This window comes from Globicephala melas, chromosome 11, assembly GCF_963455315.2.
Source record: "Globicephala melas chromosome 11, mGloMel1.2, whole genome shotgun sequence".
Classification (NCBI taxonomy): domain Eukaryota; kingdom Metazoa; phylum Chordata; class Mammalia; order Artiodactyla; family Delphinidae; genus Globicephala; species Globicephala melas.
Window position 1 is genome coordinate 84,237,805 of NC_083324.2, and position 25,232 is coordinate 84,263,036.

Sequence of the window (25,232 nt, forward strand, 5' to 3'; positions counted from 1 at the left end):
TTTTCTATCCAGTTAAATAAACAATCTGGACAGGGCTTGATAAAGTGAGAGAGACGGAAAAACAATCCAGGTAATTTCTGAGCAATTTCAAAATGTTAACAGTATTTTCCCATTGATAACTGGTATTTTGCAGATGCTTAATTTCTAATTAGCACTGGTTCATAAACAATGTAGCTCTGGTCCCCAAGGCTTTACCCAACCTATCGTTTATATGCCAACAAACAACTACATGTGTCTAAATGTGTTTGTTGGCCTCAGTATTTTAGGTTATCCTGGAGTGGATAATGTTATGGAGAGATTAAGATTAAGAAATTCATATTTAATCATTTTATTTGGCATATATATATGTATATATATACAGTTGTTGCTGAACTGTAGCGAATGAATTAACTTTGTAAATTGAACTATCTTTTGATAAAGATAATCAGTAGATGCTAAAATCATTGGGTAAATGATGTTAGGATACTGCATATTCATTGGGTTTAAAAATACCACTCAATTTTTTATGGATATTTTTTTCTTTATTGAGAAACTTAAGACTTGGGTACATCAAATAAAGCCAATTTCTGGGAGATTTATTATAAATTGAATGGATACCTTTACAATGGACAGAACAGATCTTGTAGTGCCACCTTAACCAAGTGACAAATTTATCTTCACCAATAGGGAAATAAAACTTAAGTGCCATGTGATGTAAGGCAATACAAACAAACAAATAAAAATACACAACATCCCCTATATGGTGGTTTTTTTTTTTTTTTTTTTTTTTTTTTTTTGCGGTACGCGGGCCTCTCACTGTTGTGCCTCTCCCGTTGCGGAGTACAGGCTCCGGACGTGCAGTCTTAGCGGCCATGGCTCACGGGCCCAGCCACTCCGCGGCATGTGGGATCCTCCCGGACCGGGGCACGAACCCGTGTCCCCTGCATCGGCAGGCGGACTCCCAACCACTGCGCCACCAGGGAAGCCCCCTTATATGGTGTTTTCGTCAAAAAAAAGTTAGTATAAATGTAGTCAGTCATGAGAAAACGGTCAAAGAGAGCCAGACTATAGGAAAATCTGCATGAAAGTTGGCCTGAAGTCTTCAAAAAATTCATGTCATGTCTCAACACTGTGGAATAACATAGATATAGTTAAATTAATTTTAATGGTGTTTTCTTTGTATTGTGGGTTTGTAGGAAAATGTTCTTATTCTCAAGAAATGCATAATGAAGTATTTAGAGGTGAATTGTCATCATGTCTGCAAATTACTTCCAAATGGTTGACCTCCACCATTAACAACAAAAGTATTAAAACATACAGATAGAAGGAAAGCAATAATGGCAAAATATTCGTTATTAGTGAAAATAGTGAAGGGCAGATGAATGTTCATTGTGCTGTATTTCAACTTTGCATTTAGTAGATGCTGAGTGATATCTCCTACCCATAGCTGAAAGATTTGAAAATAGATGAGCTGAAGCCAGCTTAGGGACACTTATTTCCTTTCAGGGTTTCTCAGGGAGCTGTGTGTGCAATTCATTTATAGCCAGGTGTCTATTAATGGCTTCAGATTGTTTAGAGGGTAAGCACCAAATAGATATGGCAGTGAGACATCTGGGAGTGAAATTTGTAGCATATGTGACTATAAAACTATGAATATAAATGCACATGGGTGGATAAGAGAGAGAATATGTATGTATATATCAGTATATGATGTTTATAACAGTAGTAAATTTAGAAAGAGCTATTTATAATTAAGGACATATTGAATAGCTTTAGATCATCTATAAGAGTGTGCACATTCGTACCCGTTCATGATTTCCAAAGGCAGGGGAATGATAGGAAAATCAATACCACTCTAGTTGATTATAAGAGTCTGGAAAGATTAGCTTGAACGTTTTCAAAGACTAAATGACAATATAGCAAATAAAAAGCGTTGAGGTCAAATAAAAGGCAACCCTAATTCCCACACCTTTGTGAACAGTGCTGAGATCATTTCTTGGGCACGTCATAGAACCAGCAAACATGGATGCTTGCTGGCATATTTCACCTCTTTATGGCACAGGAAGCTCCTGTCCTATTTACCTCAAACCCTCTGTAAGACCAGCAAAAGAAATGGTTCTTTTATTTTCCAGTTCATTTCCTATTTCAAGTTATTGTATAAGAAAAACCTTGATATTATGAAGTACCAGCATAAGAATTAAAATCAACTTGAAATTTCTTTGGATAAAGGAAGAGTGATTGCCTTGGCCATCTGTTAAATATTTTCGAATAGGTCTGGCAGATTACTGCATCTGCCCTTGTCTTTCCTTATAGCTTTATAAGCTTTAAAGGTCAATTGTGATGGTGTTTATTAAAGAAAAGGACAAGGGAATTTGCTTCACCTTTAAATCTTTCACATACTTTGCATTAAGCTATCTTCTCAAGACATATAACCCATTAAAGCAAATCTGGTTACAATTGTGGGTTACAAAGCTTGTATAGTTTTTCTTCATTACAGAAGGATTTGTTTTCTTTTTAATTACTACAGGTTAAAGTATGAGTATAATTGAAAATTGAGAAAAATATTAAGTAAGTGTATCTTGAATCTGTTTCAATCATTAACCAGCAATGATATCCTTCCTTAAGCATCAGTTAACCAAAAAGACACTTCAGAATTTTGCAGATATTAAATATCACTCAATCAAGTCCAAAAACAAACATAGAATATGCATCCTAATGAGTGTTACCTTTCAGAGTGGAAAAATGAATCATTTTAATTTATTGAGTGCTTTGTATGTCCCAGGCTCAATACTAGATGCTTTTCTAAGTAAATTACTTCTAACCCAAAAGAAAACTCTAACATTTAGGTACATATTTCAGGTGGATCAGAGCATTTCTGGAAACTATTTTGCGGGGGAATTAAGTTAGATACATTGGCAAAGGAGACTGAGAAGCAATGCCCAGAGACATAGGCAAACGTCCAGGAGAAAGTGGCACAGTGAGAGTGAAAAACAGAGAAAGCCTTCCAGAAGTCACGAATGCCAACTGGGTCAAATGCTGCTGAGAGAGTAAGATGATCCTGGCCTAGATCCACTGGACTTACTGTCATAAGCGTCACAGGTGGACAATTTGGAGGAACGGTGAGGACAAGAGCCAGACTAGAGTTGCTTGAGGAGTGAAGAGATAGAGTTGGTTTCAGTATTGAGAACTTCCTATCTTTCGGAACTGACAATGAAATGGACTACTTAGGAGATAATGTGTTTCCAGTCAACAGAAATGCTCTAGGTGATTTTCAGTTTTTAAGGATGTTATAACATGGGTTTAAGCTCCCGTGGGGAGGTGAAAAAGGAGATGCTGTTTTTAATATCTGAATTCTGTGGAGAAATGGCCACTTTATGCGAACTAGAGAAGACTTAGGGATTATGTTTATATTCCTATACATTTCCATCAGAATTTCTTGTTCTTTAAATACTAAATTAGCAGTTACAGGTTAAGATTGAGATATACAGATTCAGAGAACCTCCTGTGAGATTAAACAAACTAAACTCCTGGCTAATTAGAAGGCAAAAAAAATAAGAAATGTCTGAGAAATTATAACAGAAACATTATCCCTCAAAATTATTAGGAAAAATGAGGTTTGGTTGAGAAGAGATATACTTCCAAATATAATATGGAATAATAATGCCTTTAAAGGAAATAACAATAAGAACGAAACAGAAAGTGGAAAAAAACTTCGGCTTGAAGAAATTGACATGTCAGTAAATAAATATAGTATTTGGAGTTACAAAATTAAACATATGTCTATATAATCAAAAGATGAGTTGTAACAGCCCAAGGTGTTAAGGTCATTGAATAGCAAAGGTTTTAAGGTCATTCTGGACAACAGTACATCTCACAATAGGAGAGATCCTATTTGAAAACAAAATATTTGGAATCCCTTGTCCTAGGCTTCCCATAGCAAAGATAACACTTATTGCTAATAGGTATATGGTTACAAGATTAACTAAAAATATTTATGAATATCTACTATGTCCTTGACTTAATAGAGCCAGTGTTCTAATGCAAGAGATCAAAAACGCCAGATTATTAAGTAAAATGTATAGTATGCTAAAGAGTAATAAGCACCAAGAAGAAAAAAGTAAAACTAAATAAGATATGCAGTGTCAAGGGACAGGACCAACCATTCTCTCTTTATAAATAATTTCAGTGCCAAAAATGCCATGTATAAGGGCAGGTTGGACAGCTTTATCCAACAGTTTCTATTAGTCCTTCTGCAAACTTGCCCAATTAGAAACACAATAAATTTCTTCAGATGTGCCCATTATGTAAGCCCAGCCTGATTCTCATCGTCAGTTCCATGCTTTAAACTACTTCACTACCCCTAATATCTTCCCATATAAAGAAATTTTGAAGCTGCTGATGAGTGTGTATGAGAAGCCAAAATATAATGAAAATGTTGCTTGGTAAGCATATGTTTGGAACAAAGAGATCTGAGTGTATTAAATATTAATAAACAGCCTGAGTAGATCAGGCGAACATAACCAGATATACTCATTTCACAGTAGAAATAATCTTGTCAATGACACCATGATAAGATTAATCTTGACTTAGATTTTCCGTAACTGAGATAGTCCTCAGATGGGCACTATCGTCAATTCATTTCGAGCGTTTTTTTCCATGCTTCCATCAGGCTGACCATCCCTGTTTTTGATTAACAGTTTCTTCATTTACAAACAAGTAATAACTCTACTAAAGTTATTATGATGTCTCATTGTTCCAGGACACTTGGCACAAACTGGCTGTGCTTTGCTTTTACATTTTAATGGAGGGTAAATTGTTTTCTGTTCTCTAAGTTCTTGGGGAGCTGGATGATCTTCATGTACAGACAGAAAGTTTAAGCTGATGATCTTTGGTCTCTCTGAGGTCTTTAGGAAGTTCTTCCTGTAATACCCAAAGAGTAATGCTGCAAGCTTCTGTCCCATAGATTTTGGAAGCCCATTCTTCTACCGAGTCCTCTCGAGAAGTGACTACTGTGAACTCTCAAAGTCCATGATGGTGGTCAGTTGTCACTTTAGTCTCCTAATCTGCAAAAGCATTTAACTTTGAACCCTTGTAGATTAATTTTTCGATATTTCTGCCACTTGCTCTGCCAGAAATTGTTTTACCCCAGGTATGGACACAACTAGTCTCTTAATTGCCCAAAGCATAGCTTCCACTAAGCTATCTGTAAGACCACTTTAAAGGAGGCTGGGGAATAACAAAAGTAAAATATAGAGAGTGACTTCAACTGTTGGGATGTGTCTTCTGGGTCTAGCTAGGGCAGGAGGCAATCCTCCTAGCTACCACTTCAAACCTTCCTCCCTCCTTTCCTGCCTGAAATGATTGATATGAGACTAGCTATTTCCCCTCAGGGAGAATTACTGCAAAACAAAGAGTTTGGAGGTGGCTTTCAAATAGAAACACATATATATTTTCCAATATCTGCCCTATTCTGTCTGAAATTACACCGCACACCTGATGCCAACTCTTCAATACATTTTGTGCTATGCTAAGTCCCATAGAGTTTCTTTTTTGCAATTTTCCTCCAAGATGAGATTTTAAAAGTTCAAGTCATCAGGATTTTACCTGCTATATTTCCCTTCTGATTCCACCACATAATTCTTCAGAACTGAGGGTATTTAAATATAAATTTATTCTTCAGCCTCTAGTGGTGTCACTTTCTTACAGCTGGCAGACTGCCAGGTTGCTCTGACCCTTTCTTCTTGTCAGTCTAAAAGTGGTGCGTGGTGTCAGTCTTCTACTAGCAATAAGTCTGTCCCCTACCTATGACTATCTCCATCTCTCACTCTCTAAAGATTTCAGTCCATGGCTCTAAGAATAAAGTTTGTTTAAGGGGTGTCAAAAGGTATGAGGAAAACCATAGACAGCTGAAATGTCCGTATGTTCCATGCACCACTCTCAAAAATGCATGGGTTATATGCCTGCAAGATAGAATATAATTTAATCTTTCTTTAAAAGACAAGGCAAGGAAAATATTTTAATATCATTATACTTTACTGGTGGAAAAATCATGATTCCCTGAAATGTTACATAATGTTTTGTGTAAAACGGGAAATTTACCAGAAAAGTACTATGGTAATTTGGAGGCTACGTACTCATAGTTTCTTCCAATTCTAATTTGTCCTTTCCTGGTAGTCAGCAAGATCCTAATGCTTTGCTTGACTACTCAAAGAGGTGACTTCTTTTCACTAAATTAAATCAATTTCCATTTGCTCCTGGTCTAGGAAATTTTATTTTCTCTTTATTTAATTTTCAATTCGTTCTTCCCAGAGCATAAATCAATGTCTTCCTTTGATTTCATGGCAGGTATTCCTATTTCTTTTGCATTATAGTAGAGTCAGGAAAAAAATCATTATATTAAACATCATTCCAAGCTTTGAAGCTATAGTGGTGCAAAGCAATCAATATCAGGACATTTCTAACTCTTACAGAAAATACCGAAATCTTAATATACAAGTAGAAGAATACTTTAGAAGCACTAATTAGAGAACCTTGGTAGGCTTACAATTTTAGTACAATATCATAGAGAAGACATAACATAAACCAAGAAGAAAATTATTCATGTCTTAACTCTCAGAAAATCTTATGTCATAGGGATGATTTTATTAAGATTCTACTCCTCTTTGTCCTGCATAATTCTACCTGCCTTGGTTTAGATTTGGAATTGGTATTGTATTAGTTTTCTAGGGCTGCCATTACAAAGTACAAGATGGGGTGGCTTAAACAACAGAAATTTGTTTTCTCACAATTCTGGAGGCTAGAAGTCCAAAGACCAAAGTGTAACGAGGGTTGGTTTCTTCAGAGCCCTCTCTCCTCGGCTTATAGACAACCATTTTCTCCTCCCTGTGTCTTTACAAGGTGTCCTCTCTGTGTATCTGTCTCCTAATATCTTCTTATAAAGACACTAGTCATATTGGATGGGGTCCCACCCTAGAGACCTCATTTAATCTAATTTCCACTGTAAATACTCTATCTTCAAATCGAGTCACATACTGAGAGACTGGGGGTTCAAACTTCAACATATGAATTAGGGGGTGAGGGTGCAATTCAGCCCATTAACAGGTACAATGATCCCTAGAGAGCATTCTGTGTGGCCCCGCAGAGATCACAGAGACATTTTGCTAGGAAGCCAAACACTGAAATGAATTTCAGATTCATGTTTTGGACCTGATGAAAGGTAAATATATAGAAAATAGAAATGCATACTTGTAACCATATGTATCAAAACACTGGTGAATAAATGAAAACCTTAGTTTTAACCTTTTCCCATTACGTAGTATACAAGTGTTTTAACCCTCTCTCCATCCCCCTACTCTCTCAAGCACTCACACTCCCCTTTCAACATCCAGAACTATTTGCATGGGCAGTATGAACATACAGCCTTGATGTTTGTTCTCTTATTAAAATGACTGGTTAATTTTTACTAATTCAGTCAATATCCTATCATTTCCAAGTATTCTCTTATCATTAATTTATAATCTTCATGTTACATAAATAAATTTTCATTCCTCTTAAAAGTATTTACCTGATACAAAAATCATGGATTTAAAAGTACAAAATTTGTTTAAAATTATTATTTAGCTTTGAACAACAGAGCTCATCATTAAATGGGATTTTAAAGTCATAACTCATTTATACCAGTTGATACATTCATAGAGTACTTAAAAAAAAACTAGAGTAATGACTTCTTGTCAGAGTCTTGTGTCTGTGGGTATTATAAATCTGCAAGTTTAATCCAGGTGACAAGGAGTAGTGATGAGAAGGACCAAGAGGTAAGATGTTTCTTCTTGTTTTTTTTTAGCTGTGCGGCATGTGGGATCTTAGTTCCCCGACCACACCCCTTGCACTGGAAGCACAGAGTCTCAACCACTAGACCACCAGGGAAGTCCCAAGAGGTAAGATGTTTAGACATGTACTTCAGTAGTTTCAAAACCACTTTAAAACTCCTCTCAAACAAATTTATAACTGCAGTTTTTAACTGACCCTCTTAAAGAAATAGCAGTAAAGCACTTTATATTCAATGCAGTGAAATTAGTAGAAAGTGTAACAGTACGATGAATAATTGCTAAACTCCAATCATTTTACGTGGAAAGTACGTACATTTTTTTTTTAACATCTTTATTGGGGTATAATTGCTTTACAATGGTGTGTTAGTTTCTGCTTTATAACAAAGTGAATCAGCTATACATATACATATGTTCCCATATGTCTTCCCTCTTGCATCTCCCTCCCTCCCACTCTCCCTATCCCACCCCTCCAGGCTGTCACAAAGCACCGAGCCAATATCCCTGTGCTATGCGGCTGCTGCCCACTAGCTATCTACCTTACTACGTTAGTGTGTATATGTCCATGACTCTCTCTCGCCCTGTCACAGCTCACCCTTCCTCCTCCTCATATCCTCAAGTCCGTTCTCCAGTAGGTCTGCGTCTTTATTCCTGTCTTACCCCTAGGTTCTTCATGACATTTTTTTTTCTTAAATTCCGTATATATGTGTTAGCATACGGTATTTGTCTTTTTCTTTCTGACTTACTTCACTCTGTATGACAGACTCTAGGTCTATCCATCTCATTACAAATAGCTCAATTTCGTTTCTTTTTAAGGCTGAGTAATATTCCATTGTATATATGTGCCACATCTTCTTTATCCATTCATCCGATAATGGGCACTTAGGTTGTTTCCATCTCCGGGCTATTGTAAATAGAGCTGCAATGAACATTTTGGTACATGACTCTTTTTGAATTATGGTTTTCTCAGGGTATATGCCCAGTAGTGGGATTGCTGGGTCATATGGTAGTTCTATTTGTAGTTTTTTAAGGAACCTCCATACTGTTCTCCATAGTGGCTGAACCAATTCATATTCCCACCAGCAGTGCAAGAGTGTTCCCTTTTCACCATACCCTCTCCAGCATTTATTGTTTCTAGATTTTTTGATGATGGCCATTCTGACTGGTGTGAGATGATGTCTCATTGTAGTTTTGACTTGCATTTCTCTAATGATTAATGATGTTGAGCATTCTTTCATGTGCTTGTTGGCAATCTGTGTATCTTCTTTGGAAAAATGTCTATTTAGGTCTTCTGCCCATTTTTGGATTGGGTTTTTTGTTTTTTTGTTATGAGCTGCTTGTAAATTTTGGAAATTAATCCTTTGTCAGTTGCTTCATTTGCAAATATTTTGTCCCATTCTGATGGTTGTCTTTTGGTCTTGTTTATGGTTTCCTTTGCTGTGCAAAAGCTTTGAAGTTTCATTAGGTCCCATTTGTTTATTTTTGTTTTTATTTCCATTTCTCTAGGAGGTGGGTCAAAAAGGATGTTGCTGTGATTTATGTCATAGAGTGTTCTGCCTATGTTTTCCTCTAAGTGTTTGATAGTTTCTGGCCTTACATTTAGGTCTTTAATCCATTTTGAGCTTATTTTTGTGTATGGTGTTAGGGAGTGACCTAATCTCATACTTTTACATGTACCTGTCCAGTTTTCCCAGCACCACTTATTGAAGAGGCTAGCCTTTCTCCACTGTACATTCCTGCCTCCTTTATCAAAGATAAGGTGACCATATGTGCGTGGGTTTATCTCTGGGCTTTCTATCCTGTTCCATTGATCTGTCTTTCTGTTTTTGTGCCAGTACCATACTGTCTTGATTACTCTAGGTTTGTAGTATAGTCTGAAGTCAGGGAGCCAGATTCCTCCAGCTCCGTTTTTCGTTCTCAAGATTGCTTTGGCTATTCGGGGTCTTTTGTTTCCATACAAATTGTGAAATTTTTTGTTCTAGTTCTGTGAAAAATGCCAGTGGTAGTTTGATAGGGATTGCATTGAATCTGTAGATGGCTTTGGGTAGTAGAGTCATTTTCACAATGTTGATTCTTCCAATCCAAGAACATGGTATATCTCTCCATCTATTTGTATCATCTTTAATTTCTTTCATCAGTGTCTTATAAATTTCTGCATGCAGGTCTTTTGTCTCCTTAGGTAGGTTTATTCCTAGATACTTTATTCTTTTTGTTGCAATGGTAAATGGGAGTGTTTTCTTGATTTCACTTTCAGATTTTTCATCATTAGTGTATACGAATGCCAGAGATTTCTGTGCATTAATTTTGTATCCTGCAACTTTACCAAATTCATTGATTAGCTCTAGTAGTTTTCTGGTGGCATCTTTAGCATTCTCTATGTATAGTATCATGTCATCTGCAAACAGTGACAGCTTTACTTCTTTTCCAATTTGGATTCCTTTTATTTCCTTTTCTTCTCTGATTGCTGTGGCTAAAACTTCCAAAACTATGTTGAATAAGAGTGGTGACAGTGCGCAACCTTGTCTTGTTCCTGATCTTAGTGGAAATGCTTTCAGTTTCTCACCATTGAGGACGATATTGGCTTGGGTTTGTCATATATGGCCTTTATTATGTTGAGGAAAGTTCCCTCTATGCCTACTTTCTTCAGGGTTTTTATCATAAATCGGTGTTGAATTTTGTCAAAAGCTTTCTCTGCATCTATTGAGATGATCATATGGTTTTTCTCCTTCAGTTTGTTAATATGGTTTATCACATTGATAGATTTGCATATATTGAAGAATCCTTGCATTCCTGGAATAAACCCCACTTAATCATTTTGTATGATCCTTTTATTGTGCTGTTGGATTCTGTTTGCTAGTATTTTGTTGAGGATTTTTGCATCTATGTTCATCAGTGATAGTGGCCTGTAGTTTTCTTTCTTTTTGACATCCTTGTCTGGTTTTGGTATCAGGGTGATGGTGGCCTCGTAGAATGAATTTGGGAGTGTTTCTCCCTCTGCTATATTTTGGAAGAGTTTGAGAAGGATAGGTGTTAGCTCTTCTCCAAAAGTTTGATCGAATTCGCCTGTGAAGCCATCTGGTCCTGGGCTTTTGTTTGTTGGAAGACTTTTAATCACAGTTTCAATTTCAGTGCTTGTGATTGGTCTGTTTATATTTTCTATTTCTTCCTGATTCAGTCTTGGCAGGTTGTGCATTTCTAAGAATTTGTCCATTTCTTCTAGGTTGTCCATTTTATTGGCATAGAGTTGCTTGTAGTAATCTCTCATGATCTTTTGTATTTCTGCAGTGTCAGTTGTTACCTCTCCTTTTTCATTTCTAATTCTATTGATCTGAGTCTTCTCCCTTTTTTTCTTGATGAGTCTGGCTAATGGTTTATCTATTTTGTTTATCTTCTCAAAGAACCAGCTTTTAGTTTTATTGATCTTTGCTATTGTTTCCTTCATTTCTTTTTCATTTATTTCTGATCTGATTTTTATGATTTCTTTCCTTCTGCTAACTTTTGGGTTTTTTTTGTTCTTTCTCTTATTGCTTTAGGTGCAAGTTTAGGTTGTTTATTTGAGATGTTTCCTGTTTCTTAAGGTGGGCTTGTATTGCTATAAACTTCCCTCTTAGAACTGCTTTTGCTGCATCCCATAGGTTTTGGGTCGTCGTGTCTCCATTGTCATTTGTTTCTAGGTATTTTTTTATTTCCTCTTTGATTTCTTCAGTGACCACTTTGTTATTAAGTAGTGTATTGTTTAGCCTCCATGTGTTTGTAGTTTTTACAGATCTTTTCCTGTAATTGATATCTAGTCTCATGGCATTATGGTCGGAAAAGATACTTGATACAATTTAAATTTTCTTAAATTTACCAAGGCTTGATTTGTGACCCAAGATATGATCTCTCCTGGAGAATGTTCCATGAGCACTTGAGAAAAATGTGTATTCTGTTGTTTTTGGATGGAGTGGCCTATAAATATCAATTAAGTCCATCTTGTTTAATGTATCATTTAAAGCTTGTGTTTCCTTATTTATTTTCATTTTGGATGATCTGTCCATTGGTGAAAGTGGGGTGTTAAAGTCCCCTACTATGTATGTGTTACTGTCGAGTTCCCCTTTTATGGCTGTTAGTATTTGCCTTATGTATTGAGATGCACCTATGTTGGGTGCATACATATTTACAATTGTTCTATCTTCTTCTTGAATGAATCCCTTGATCATTATGTAGTGTCCTTCTTTGTCTCTTCTAATAGTCTTTATTTTAAAGTCTATTTTGTCTGATATGAGAATTGTTACTCCAGCTTTCTTTTGGTTTCCATTTGCATGGAATATCTTTTTCCATCCCCTTACTTTCAGTCCTTATGTGTCTGTAGGTCTGAAGTGGGTCTCTTGTAGACAGCATATATATGGGTCTTGTTTTTGCATCCATTCAGCCAATCTGTGTCATTTGGTGGGATCATTTAGTCCGTTTACATTTAAGGTGATTATCGATATGTATGTTCCTATTCCCATTTTCTTAATTGTTTTGGGTTCGGTATTGTAGGTGTTTTCCTTCTTTTGTGTTTCTTGCCTAGTTACATGTTTATATATTATCAAATATCCACATGTTTTAGAAGATTCAATGATCACTTAATTAATGCTCAATAATTTGTGACTCCAGGTTGGAACAGAGTTACTGGTATTTAGCATTACACAAAAATATAGATGATTGATATTTTCACTTTTTATCAGCAAATTCAGGCACCCTTTAAACTCACTTTTTTTAAATTAATTAATTTATTTTTTTTTTTGTGGTTCGCGGGCCTCTCACTGTCGTGGCCTCTCCCGTTGTGGAGCACAGGCTCCAGACGCGCAGGCTCAGTGGCCATGGCTCACGGGCCTAGCCGCTCCGCGGCATTTGGGATCTTCCCGGACCGGGGCACGAACCGGTGTCCCCTGCATCGGCAGGCAGACTCTCAACCACTGCGCCACCAGGGAAGCCCTAAACTCACTTTTTATCGTTTTTTCTGCAGTTGCCCTTAATTTTCTTTGTGCTTGCTTCTATTAACTTCAGACACTTGAAGTGGAAACACAAACTCACGTCTAAGGAAATCTCCAAGGTATTTGATTCTATGGTTTTACCAAACCATGAAAACCAAGGACAATTATGGCTTCATTCATTTTAGTCATGGAGAGTACTTTTTATATTGTTGCTGATACTAAAAAAGTACTGTAATAGAAAACTTGCTTGTGAAGCACGCTTCTAAGATGCCAGGATATTTTAAAAGAAGGATAATTTCAATAGAACTTTCATTCAGATGAAGGACAGTGTCAGACTTTAAAGAACAGAAAGTAAATAGAGTAAACCAAATGGTTCTAAGCTTCTAAGTTTTCACAGCTCAATTATTAGACCTACTTGAATGAAATAAACATGTCAGGTCAAGACATTTGTTTTATTCCAATTTATGTAGATGAGCACCTGGTAAACTAACAACAGCTTTACAGTGCAGATTTTTACAAATATTTCATTTAAAGCCTTTTTGAAAGTGTTATTTTTCAGTATTGTGTTAAAATCATATATATAAAATATATTTATCTTATAGAAAATGTTTCATACATAAGATATATATATACATGAGTATATATCTGCACATGTATGTTAAAATATAATATACATAAAATGAATATGTGTTTATATATATGTGTTCATACTCCTAAGCAATTTGTAGTCTAGACACTTTTAACAAACCACAAATAATAGAGCTTATATAAAATGTAAGGTACCATATAGCTTCTCCTTTTAATTGATCAGTGTTTTTTAGAAAAGTACAATATTTGCTGTAAGTGCATATTTCCTACAACCATAACAGTATCCAGAATATTGTTGTATACATATTAGATATATACAATATATTCCTGCTTATTAAATTAATTAATTTATTTATTAACATCTTTATTGGAGTATAATTGCTTTACAACAGTGTGTTAATTTCTGCTTTATAACAAAGTGAATCAGCTATACATATATCCCCATATCTCCTCCCTCTCGCATCTCCCTCCCACCCTCCCTATCCCACCCCTCTAGGTGGTCACAAAGCACCGAGCTGATCTTGTGCTATGTGGCTACTTCCCACTAGCTATCTATTTTGCATTTTGTCAGTATATATAAGTCCATGCCACTCTCTCACTTCGTCCCAGCTTACCCTCCCCCCTCCCTGTGTCTTCAAGTCCATTCTCTACATCTGCATTCCTGTCCTGCCCCTAGGTTCTTCAGAACCTTTTTTTTTTTTTTAGATTCCATGTATATGTGTTAGCATATGGTATTGGTTTTTCTCTTTGTGACTTGCTTCCCTCTGTATGACAGACTGTAAGTCCATCCACCTCTCTACAAATAACTCAATTTCATTTCTTTTCATGGCAGAGTAATATTCCATTGTATATATGTGCCATATCTTCTTTACCCATTCATCTGTCTACGGACAGTTAGGTTGCTTCCATGTCCTGGCTGTTGTAAACAGAGCGGCAATGAACATTGTGGTACATGACTCTTTTTGAATTATGGTTTTCTCAGGGTGTATGCCCAGTAGTGGGATTGCTGGGTTGTATGGTAGTTCTATTTTTAGTTTTTTAAGGACCCTCCTTACTGTTGTCCTAGTGGCTATATCAATTTACATTCCCAGCAACAATGCAAGAGGGTTCCCTTTTCTCCACACCCTCTCCAGCATTTATTGTTTGTAGATTTTTTGATGATGGCCATTCTGACTGGTGTGAGGTGATACCGCATTGTAGTTTCGATTTGCATTTCTCTAATGATGAATGATGTTGAGCCTTCTTTCATGTGTTTGTTGGCAATCTGTATATCTTCTTTGGAGAAATGTCTACTTGGGTCTTCTGCCCATTTTGGGATTGGGTTATTTGTGCTTTTGGCATTCAGCTGCATGAGCTGCTTGTAAATTTTGGAGATTAATCCTTTGTCAGTTGTTTCATTTGCAAAACAATCCTTTGTCAGTTGTTTCATTTTCATTTTCTCCCATTCTGACAATTGTGTTTTGGTCTTGTTTATGGTTTCCTTTGCTGTGCAAAAGCTTTGAAGTTTTATTAGGTCCCATTTGTTTATTTTTGTTTGTATTTTGATTAGGAGGTGGGTCAAAAAGGATGTTGCTGTGATTTATGTCATAGAGTGTTCTCTGCCTATGTTTTACTCTAAGAGTTTTATAGTGTCTGATGTTACATTTAGGTCTTTAATCCATTTTGAGTTGATTTTTCTGTATGGTGTTAGGAATTTTTCTATTTTCATTCTTTTACATGTGGCTGTTTAGTTTTCCCAGCACCACTTATTGAAGAGGCTGTCTTTTCTCCGTTGTGTATTCTTGCCTCCTTTATCCAAGATAAGGTGACCATATGTGCGTGGGTTTATATCTGGGCTTTCTGTTCTGTTCCGTTGATCTATATTTCTGTTTTTGTGCCAGAACCATACTGTCTTGATTACTGTAGATTTGTAGTATAGTCTGAAGTCTGGGAGCCCGATTCCTCCAACTCCATTTTTCTTTCTCAAGATTACTTTGGCTATGTGGGGGTGGGGTCTTTTGTGTTTCCATACAAATTTAAAATTTTTTTGTCCTAGTTCTGTGAAAAATGCCATTGGTAGTTTGATAGGGATTGCATTGAATTTGTAGATTGCTTTGTGTAGTACAGTCATTTTCACAATGTTGATTCCTCCAATCCAAGAACATGGTATATCTCTCCATCTGTTTGTATCAACTTTAATATCCTTCATCAGTGTCTTATAGTTTTCTGCATACAGGTCTTTTGTCTCCTTCGGTAGGTTTATTCCTAGGTGTTTTATTCTCTTTGTTGCAATGGTAAATGGGAGTGTTTCCTTAATTTCTCTTTCACATTTTTCATCATTAGTGTATAGGAATGCAAGAGATTTCTGGGCATTAATTTTGTATCCTGCTGCTTTACCAAATTCATTGATTAGCTCCAGTAGCTTTATGTTGAGTCTTTAGGATTCTCTATATATAGTATCGTCATCTGCAGTGACAGCTTTACTTCTTTTCCAATTTGGATTCCTTTTCTTGTTTTTCTCTGATTGCTGTGGCTAAAACTTCCAATGCTATGTTGAATAATGGTGGTGAGAGTGGATAACCTTGTCTTGTTCCTGATCTTAGTGGACATGCTTTCAGTTTTCACCCTGGAGAATGATGTTGGCTGTGGGTTTGTTATATATGACCTTTATTATGTTGAGGTAAGTTCCCTCTATGCCCACTTTCTGGAGGGTTTTTGTCATAAATGGGTGTTGAATTTTGTTGAAATCTTTTTCTGCATCTATTGAGATGATCATATGGTTTTTCTCCTTCAATTTGTTAATATGGTTTATCACATTGATTGATTTGCGTATATTGAAGAATCCTTGCATTCCTGGAATAAACCCCACTTGATCATGTTGCATGATCCCTTTAATGTGCTGCTGTATTCTGTTTGCTAGTATTGTGTTGAGGATTTTTGCATCTATGTTCATCAGTGATATTGGTCTGTAGTTTTCTTTCTTTGTGACATCTTTGTCTGGTTTTGGTATCAGAGTGATGGTGGCCTTGTAGAATGAGTTTGGGAGTGTTCCTCCCTCTGCTGTATTTTGGAAGAGTTTGAGAAGGATGGGTGTTAGCTCTTCTCTAAATGTTTGACAGAATTCACCTATGAAGCCATCTGGTCCTGGGCTTTTGTTTGTTGGAATATTTTTAACCAGAGTTTGAATTTCAGTGCTTGTGATTGGCCTGTTTATATTTTCTATTTCTTCCTGGTTCCGTCTCAGAAAGTTGTGCTTTTCTGAGAATTTGTCCATTTCTTCCAGGTTGTCCATTTTATTATATGCCTCCTTATTAAATTTAATTTGAACTCATAGCACTTATATATTTTGTACAATGACAGAAGATACATTATTGTGTGTTGGGGGGGGTTTCCTTTAAATTGTTTTGACAAAAATCCAAATCCTTGGATGAGGACCAAGAAAACAAGAAAGGCCTTTATGTTTTATTTTATGTAAATGGATTGTGCTGATTTAAGTTATTTGGGTAGTTTTTAGTAGAAATAAAGAAGACTCACTGAGGTCTATACTTTTTTTAAAGCTTTCTCATAAAAAATGTTAAAATGTAGAGTAGTATATAATTATTGAACATAAGATAAAAGGCATTGTTCAAGGTATTAAAAAACAAAACAAAATTCTGAACGAAAAATCAAGCAATTATATAATATACAATACAAAGCATTCCTTGAAAAAATAAGAGCCGTGCCATGTAACAAATGAGCTTTGATATTACTAAAAAATAGACATTTTCAGAGTCCTCTTTTACAATTGTAATTCTAATAAATGGTATTCTGTTATTTTAATCTGTGTATCACATTCAGGAAACCCAATTCAACAGTTTAACAGCTAATTTCAAAATAAAGAAAATTCTTAAATTTCTCAAGTGTACAGACCATGACAATATCAAAAGTTTCTTTGCCCATTTCCTGTTTCCCTCCGAAACCACAACTGGTTTGTGATTTTTTACCATCAATCATCTATTTATTGGCTAGAAGTACACACCATCTTTCAAGACCTGCACTGGAAAGTGAAATTCATACACTTTTCTTCTGCCTTTCTCAAAGGCATCTGTCCATCTATGCAAATGATGCTTTTGCTTTCTACCTTTACTCCTCTCTTTTTCTCTCCTCTAAATAAGGTCAAGAAATGAGATTGAGGGTGTATGGCCTGGAAAGGAGACAGGAAGGGTAATGGGGCCCAAAAACGTAGCACATGAATAGGAATCCAATGAAAATATCTGCCCTTGTTGGGAGTCCTTCTTTTAAGAAGAGAAAACAACAACAACAGCAGCAAAAAACTAAACTGGATATTTTTTTGAGAACCTGGCTTAGGAAATTCCCTATTGGCAACACCACCTGTCTTCAGATTACTCAAACTGATTAAGGAAAAGAAACAAATCAGGCCATCATTTCTTTACTATGACATATTTCTTCAGAGTCCAAGCAACAGTTTGACTTTTTGACCTGGGTGATTTACTTTGTCAGAAGACTTCTCAAAGTAAATCATGGGAGACTGGACGCATTTCAGAGTGAGGTTTTTTTTGTTTTTGTTTGCTTGTTTTTTAATCTGATGGACAACTCTGAATATCTTTTTACTTCAATTGTATTTAGCCATCATAGGTAAGGAGGAACTATGATTTTATCCTTCTGTCTCTGAAAATGTAGATTATGACTTAGGCATAATGTCTTTGCTATAGGTGTTCTTGAATTTCTAAAATTCTCTGTTTATACTCAATATTTATTATTGATGATTATTTGAATAATTAGGATTATTGTGTTGCTATGTTATAGTTTGAAATGTCAGGTCATAGTTTAAAAACCCTCTCCTATTTTGGTTGATCATCTGAAAGATTTTGGGACATTTCTGCTGTCCAAATACACAAAAACAGGGTTGTGCAACAACCAAAATTGAAACGGCATTGCAGGTTGCATATGAACATAAGGAATCACTTACTAGAAACTCAATATCTGAATTCTGACTGATGGTTAAAATTAACTTACATGCACTTAACCAGTCCAAATTTTAATATTATTTCTTAAGAAGGAGAATCAAGAAGGCTATGCTGTGAGAAACATTACTTTTTAAAATAAGATATTTTAAAAAATCTTTTTAAAATAAAGGAAAATAGTAGTTTATGGTTCCATTGACTCCAGAATCTGACTGGGTAAATGGTCCCTTTCAACCAGATACATCCACGTATGCCGAAGCTGCCTGTAAGATGATAGAGAAGATACCTAAATAGAGAAAGAGACTGATGTAATTCAGAGTTTGGCTTCTATTGCAAGTGGTGATAATCAAATGATACTTATAATTGTTTAACAATCTTATGTACTTAGAATAAATATTTGCTACAGTTTAAAGAGATAAAAACGTTGATCAGAATTTCAGTTCTTCTCTTTTGCACTCCATCTTTCTGTGAATTCCCTATCTCAATCTCCTAAGTCAGAGAAGAATTTTTAGTAGGTCTTTACATTTGTCCACTTAATCTAATATCAGAATGAATAGAGAATAACATTTATTCCAAAATGGATGGGGATAAAGAAAAAACAAAGAGAGTAACTTGATCTGGTAATATAACATGTGTATTCTTTCTTCTCAATTAAAGACAAATGTTGGGCTGGAAATTAAGAAACCACATATTATGGGTGAATGCGATGCTTAGATAAATTATTCTGATTTAATTTTTACCTCCCTCCTCTTCTATGAAGTGAATAAATTATTCAGACCAGCATACAAGGAGACAAACATAACAAAACAGACCTACGCTGTTTTGGATGCTGTGTGTTTCTAGAGTGTTAAAGATGGTTCACGGCAAAGTGAGAGTTGAGGTTATTGAAAGAAGTTATATTCCATACATAATATATGACATAATGTGGGTAGGAGGTGACATTCGGGGCTACCTGTGATAAAAATGGGACTTCCTGGTCATGGTCTGTTCTTGGCAAGAGAACCGGAAGTTCATTATCAGGCACTGTTTTCCATTTCAGTAAAAATTTCAGATTCATTTAGAACAAGTGCAATTGGAGTCCCCATTTTTAATAGCAGTGAAGTACTGAGTCTGTAGAGCAAGAAATGACCTAGGGTACTCTTCTAAATATTGGTGATTCCATATTAAGGAGAACAATAATTAAAGTCTGATATATGAAATACAAGTTTTCCTTGAATATTGTTCTTACTGTGTTAATAGCCATGATACTATTATTCCTGTCTACGTGGTCTTCATTATTTAAAAAGTCAGTTGAGGTTAGAGTTATGGGAATTTGCAAAACACCTAAGAGTAGGGAAAGGGATACCATTCAATATGCTGCCACTTCATAAATCACTACTCTCCGTATTAGGACTGAATCATGAAAATCTGCGTGAAGCCATATTGTGAAGCGGAAATTGTCTGTCTTTGGCTTCCTCTCATCCTCTCTTCTGTAATTCTGGATTTTATTTTCATCTGCTAGACCCACAGGCAACCAATGAGTCTGGTATTATTTTCTCATAATAAATAGCAGCAACAGAATCTCTTCTAAGGTCAGGTCTTCCCTGCAAAGTCACATTTCTAGAGAAGGTTATCTCATGTAGGTTTGGAGGGACAGCAATCTGAATGAATGAAAGGTTTTCACATAGTATGAGGGAGATTTCATGAAATAACGTTATCTTGGCCAGCGTAAGTTCTAGCTAGGCCATGAGCAGGACAAATAAATAACACTAAATTATTCTCCCTGAAGGGCTAATTTACATTAGGTAAAATCAGATCAGACTTAGTTTCCTTCTTTCCCAAACAGCTTACACTTTCATCTTTGTTTCAACTTCACTTACCCCAAATGCAAATCAAGTCAAATCAAAACATTTTCAGAAACATATGTCAGCTCATGGCCTGTATGGACACTCGTTGTGGATTCATGCTACCCAAGAACCTCAGCATGCATTTTAAATTCAGTGCCCTTTCGGTCAATTAAATCCCCCAAAGTTTGTCATAATGAACTAAAATGAAACAAAGTGATTTTTTTCTCCAGGGAGACACCAATCAAGCTGGGAATGTCGGTGATTTGGGCCACTCTTTAAAGTCCAGAGAGTGCCCTGGTTTTGGCATTAGGCACTAATTCAGTTTGTTTGACTGTTAGAGTTGATCCTCCAGGCATAAAAGGATGTTTAGTCATCAAACAAACAGGATTACTGTATCTTGGATTTCTGCCACTGGAAACCATTAGCGGGTGTGTAATGGGAGGAGGGAGCAGAGGTACAGAGGGGGAAAGTCAAGTTATTATCCTTCAAAGACTCATTGCAATGAAATAGACTTCAACTCACTAATAGATTATGAATGCTAGTCCTTTTCTTTGTCCCTTCTCCATTCTACACAATTTTGGATTGTATAAAATTAGAAGAGGCCCTACAAGTGTTCTATGCAGCTGCCCACCCGGCACAGAAAACTTCTCTACAAAATATTTATGACAAATGGTTATCACAGGCTCAAATTAAAACATAAAATCAATCATATATTGAGGGAAAATTTGCTTTGCAGTATCTTTTACCTCTTGGAGATAGTTTGCCCACTGGAGCAATGAAGATCAACGAATCAAATCCTAATTTCTTTTTGACACACCTGGCAGTAGTGGAGGACAACAAAGACATCTTCTAAGTTTGCCTTTTCTAAGATGAACATGCACGGCTTTGTTATTTGCAGTTGTTTTGCATGAGCAAAATAGCTTAACGTCACATATCTGTGGGACAGACTGTATTTGGAAGTCCACTGTCCTGGAGAGATATTCTCAAGCTTTGTGACTTATGAGGTCATCGAGAGGATTGTAGTAGAGTTTGAACCATGCTTACTGGTTTCAAAGTTAAGTGCTTCTACACTATTTCCTGTTCTCTTTAGCACACACAACCACCTTATTAAAGATGGCTACTTCCCCACACTCTATCAGCCAAAAAATAAATTAAGACTTTTCTGAAACAGTGTCTGTAAAAGAAAAGAAAGCTACCAAAATAGATCATTAGTGAATGACTTAAGCGTTGAAATTCGTGATGTAGTTCCATTGCCCGACACTTCACAATCCTCTCTGGTCCCTCAGTACGTTTTTACTTTCATTTTAGCACATCCTTGATAGCAGTTACACTCTGAAGCCCTCTTCACTTGAAGTGATAATTATATGGTTTTCCAGACTTTAAATTAGAGGCCATGCAGAGAGGTACCAAGCTATGGATGTACAGCATGTTTGTTGCTTGATGTGAATTTACAGGAATGGGAACAGCAAGGCTGTGTTGTTATACCATCATATTAAATAATTAAAACTATTTCCCCCATACATACACCCCATTTTCTTTATGATTACTAATTATAACAATGCACTTAGATACAGGCAAGGATATTGTTAGATAATGCCTGAAATTGGAAGTGGCCTCATCAGCCACCCAAGGCGAAGCATACTTGCCCTGTTTCTGTGTAGTGTCAGATGGCAGACAATGTTAGTGAATGTTATTACTTAAGTATTTTAATTTTTCTTTGGGTAGGGTAAAGAAATTAAATTCCAGCTCTCTGAGAGAGAATTTTCTCTCATGGGTGGATGTGTCTAGGCAGGGATGGGGTTGCCATGTCGAGGAGACCTGGGTGTCTTGTGGGAAAAAGTGAGGGCTTGCATTCAGAAGACATGTATTCTTCCTTTCTCCTGACACACAGAGAAGTTTCTAAGTCCACGTCTTCTAAGGAAAGCACAGCTCTCTCCTCGGTTCATTGAGAACGTACCTAGGACAAAGAACTTGCAGAAAATTTGTAATGCTGTTGCTTTAATTTTAATAGCAGAGAACTGTCTTCCTTCACGGGAAGGCAGGGAATATAAAGCATCTGACATTACCACAAGTCATGAAGACGAACAGATGCTCTTGGCCCATGGGGCATTTTTACAGGTCTTGCTGACATAAGCAGCCACGCCAGACATGTGACCTTTGCTAGGATGGTAGACTGTGTATCTCTTGTAAGGGCCTCAGGACTGCAAGGGAACTGGCTGTGTCCCTTGCAATCCAGTCTCTCCTGGAGTAGGAACCAACTGCTCAGTTAAGGCTGATAAAAGGACACACTGTCACATGGAACGTGCGTTAAATTCCCCTGTCCCCCTGACACTTTATAAGCATTTTTTTAGTTAAAAGTCATCATAATGGCGTGATTGGAGTTCAGTGTTGTTGTAGTGATGTTTTGTTGTTTGGTTGGTTTTTCTCTTTTCTTTTTTGTAAATGACAGAATCACTTTGATTAAGTTTCACTTTGGCTCACTGTTCTCACCACTAAGGCCAGATTACTGAACACAGTTTACAAGGTCTTTCATAATTACCTGCTCATGTCTGTAGTCTTATCTCTATCTATTCTCCATGCCCCCTGTGCAGACTTGCAGTTGCTGGCATGGCCATGATGTTCTCCCGTCAGGACCTTTGCAGGTTTTGCCCAGAGGCTTAGAAGATACTTCCCATCACCACTCTCTTCCTATTTCCTCTTTGATTGGCTTCTCCCATTATAGGATTTAATTGCCTATATTTCCATGTCTCTGCTAGGCTGTGAGCACCACGAGGGCAGGGACAGTGTGTCATTCACCATTTCTCCCTTAATACCGAGCACTAGTTATATAGGCAATCAATGGTTGTTAAATAAATGGATTATGGGACATTATAAGACATTATAACTATAATCATGAAACATTAAAAGGAAAAGTCATGGGAAACTTAACATCACATGTATTACCAAGAAGTTTCAAAAGACTTTTTTTTAAATATCTTTATTGGAGTATAATTGCTTTACAATGTTGTGTTAGGTTCTGCTGTACAACAAAGTGAATCAGCTATATATATACATATATCCCCATATCCCTTCCCTCTTGCGTCTCCCTCCCACCCTCCCTATCCCACCCCACTAGATGGTCACAAAGCACCGAGCTGATCTCCCTGTGCTATGCTGCTGCCTCCCACTAGCTATCTGTTTTACATTTGGTAGTGTCAATGCCACTCTCTCACTTCGTCCCAGCTTCCCCTTCCACCATTGTATCTGTAAGTACATTTTCTACGTCTGTGTATTCAAAAGACTTAATCCAATCCTCCTGCATGTACATACATCCAAAGGAGAAATTTCTTCCAGTTGTCAGTTCCAGAAAATACTTTAGGACTGAGAAGACTGATTTTCCTTCTTGTTTCTTCCTTTCTTTCTTTCATTTTGAATTAAATAATTTACTTATATGCACTAACTGTATATGTTTTTTTCTTTTTGTTGGCTGCTGCAAAGCACAGACTCAAATGTGAGGCTGTGATGGTTCACTAACATAATCCCTGGGTATATTATATTTTACTTTTATCCTCATTTTCTCTTTTTTTTTGGCTCTGAATATTTCTTCAGAATGTTTCTGTCATAAGCTCCCTCCATTCTATTTTATTTGATTTTTTTGTAGAATGAGACAAAGCATAAATTACTAAATTAATTTATTTTCATTTTCAAAGTCCTTAGAACTTTGTGCTATTGGAAATTAAGCCCTATATATTTTTCCCAATTATGCTATCAAAAAAATTAAAAATTATACTAAAAGGTAAATTATACCTTTTTACATATAGGTAAAAAAAGGCACTGACAAAAAAATTTTCTTGGGTTGTATAAAAGGCCACTATAATCACCTGAATTAACTAAGCAGCTTCTCAAGTCAATACTGGAGTCCTTTTTACATTTAAAAATATAGTTTATCCCTTAAATAAGAAACAATTAGACTGAAAATTCTGATTGAGCTATTTGGTGTTACATGTTATCCTTAGAAAAATTCTAAGTGATGGATTTGGGTTAATAACTGTTGTTTTCCTAAAGAGGTGTCAAATGGCCCTATAATCATTTTTTCTGATCCTACTGTTGTGTAGATGATTTTGCTAATTGGTTTAAGCCTAGGTCTTAGTCAAATGTAAGCTTAGAAATGTTCCATTGCTAACCATGTTTACTTACCCTCAAAGAGCTCAGAGAAGATAAACCTTAAAACATTCACTGCTGGAGGGCCATCATTTGCTACATTTTGCAGCCTGTGGTTTTTATACAGATATTCTGAGGATCCAATGGAAAGAGAAGGGAAGCAAAAACCACATAGCAAATTATCTTTAGGCTACTTTGTATAATTTTATTATTTCAAAGTTTTCATAAAAAGGTATGAATTTTAATTGTGCTTCTTTCATTCTCATATTTTGGACAGCAGCACTCGAATGGGAGATGCAGGGATCATTTCATGGCTCGTGAAATGACCTCACTCTTTTCTCGTTCATAAAAATGCACACCTATTTTTTTTTATTGAAAAAAATTAAAAAATAAAGCAGTTAAGCAAGCCAGAGGTCCTAACTCAACGGATATTAAACCTTGATTGACTGTATCTAGTCCTTCTAAGGGTACAAAGCAACAATACTGATGTTTCTTATGAGAACTGATTTAAAAAGCAATGTCGTGGTTGGTTTTGTTTGTTTGTTCGTTCTTAGTCTCTACAGATAATTGAATTGCCATTTATAAAATTTTGATTCGCCACCTAGTATAGTGTTTGATCATGAAAGGCATTCAATGTAGCATACTTGATCAAAACAATCTATAGTAAAGACTACCCGTGAGTTCTCATTTCTGGTCTCTTTCTCCTTACTGGGCACAATTAGTGACCCTGCTCTTTGAACTGGATGCAGAGAGTGGATGGTATTTGTGTTGGCTTCTTGGAGAGAGGTCAGTCTATTATGTACACAGGAAGATAATGAATTTAATGTGTGGTGTGACTTGAACAAATGACTTGGTAGGGTAAGGTCTGGCAGGCCCATAGGACTAGTTTTAGCCAAATACACGGAACCAAAAATGATGGACATAATTTTGGTCCAAGATGATTAGTAGCTGGTATGCCACCTATATCGTTTGCTT

General features: G+C 36.3%; 1 long non-coding RNA gene across 2 annotated transcripts in view; it reads left to right on the forward strand.

The window, feature by feature from the left end:
• LOC132598076 (uncharacterized) overlaps positions 1 to 25,232 on the forward strand; it is a 208,405-nt gene that overhangs the window by 43,165 nt on the left and 140,008 nt on the right. For both annotated transcript variants that reach the window (XR_009565730.1, XR_009565729.1), the window contains exon 3: positions 7,820 to 7,913. This is a non-coding gene — a long non-coding RNA (uncharacterized lncRNA). The remainder of the gene's footprint in view (positions 1 to 7,819; positions 7,914 to 25,232) is intronic.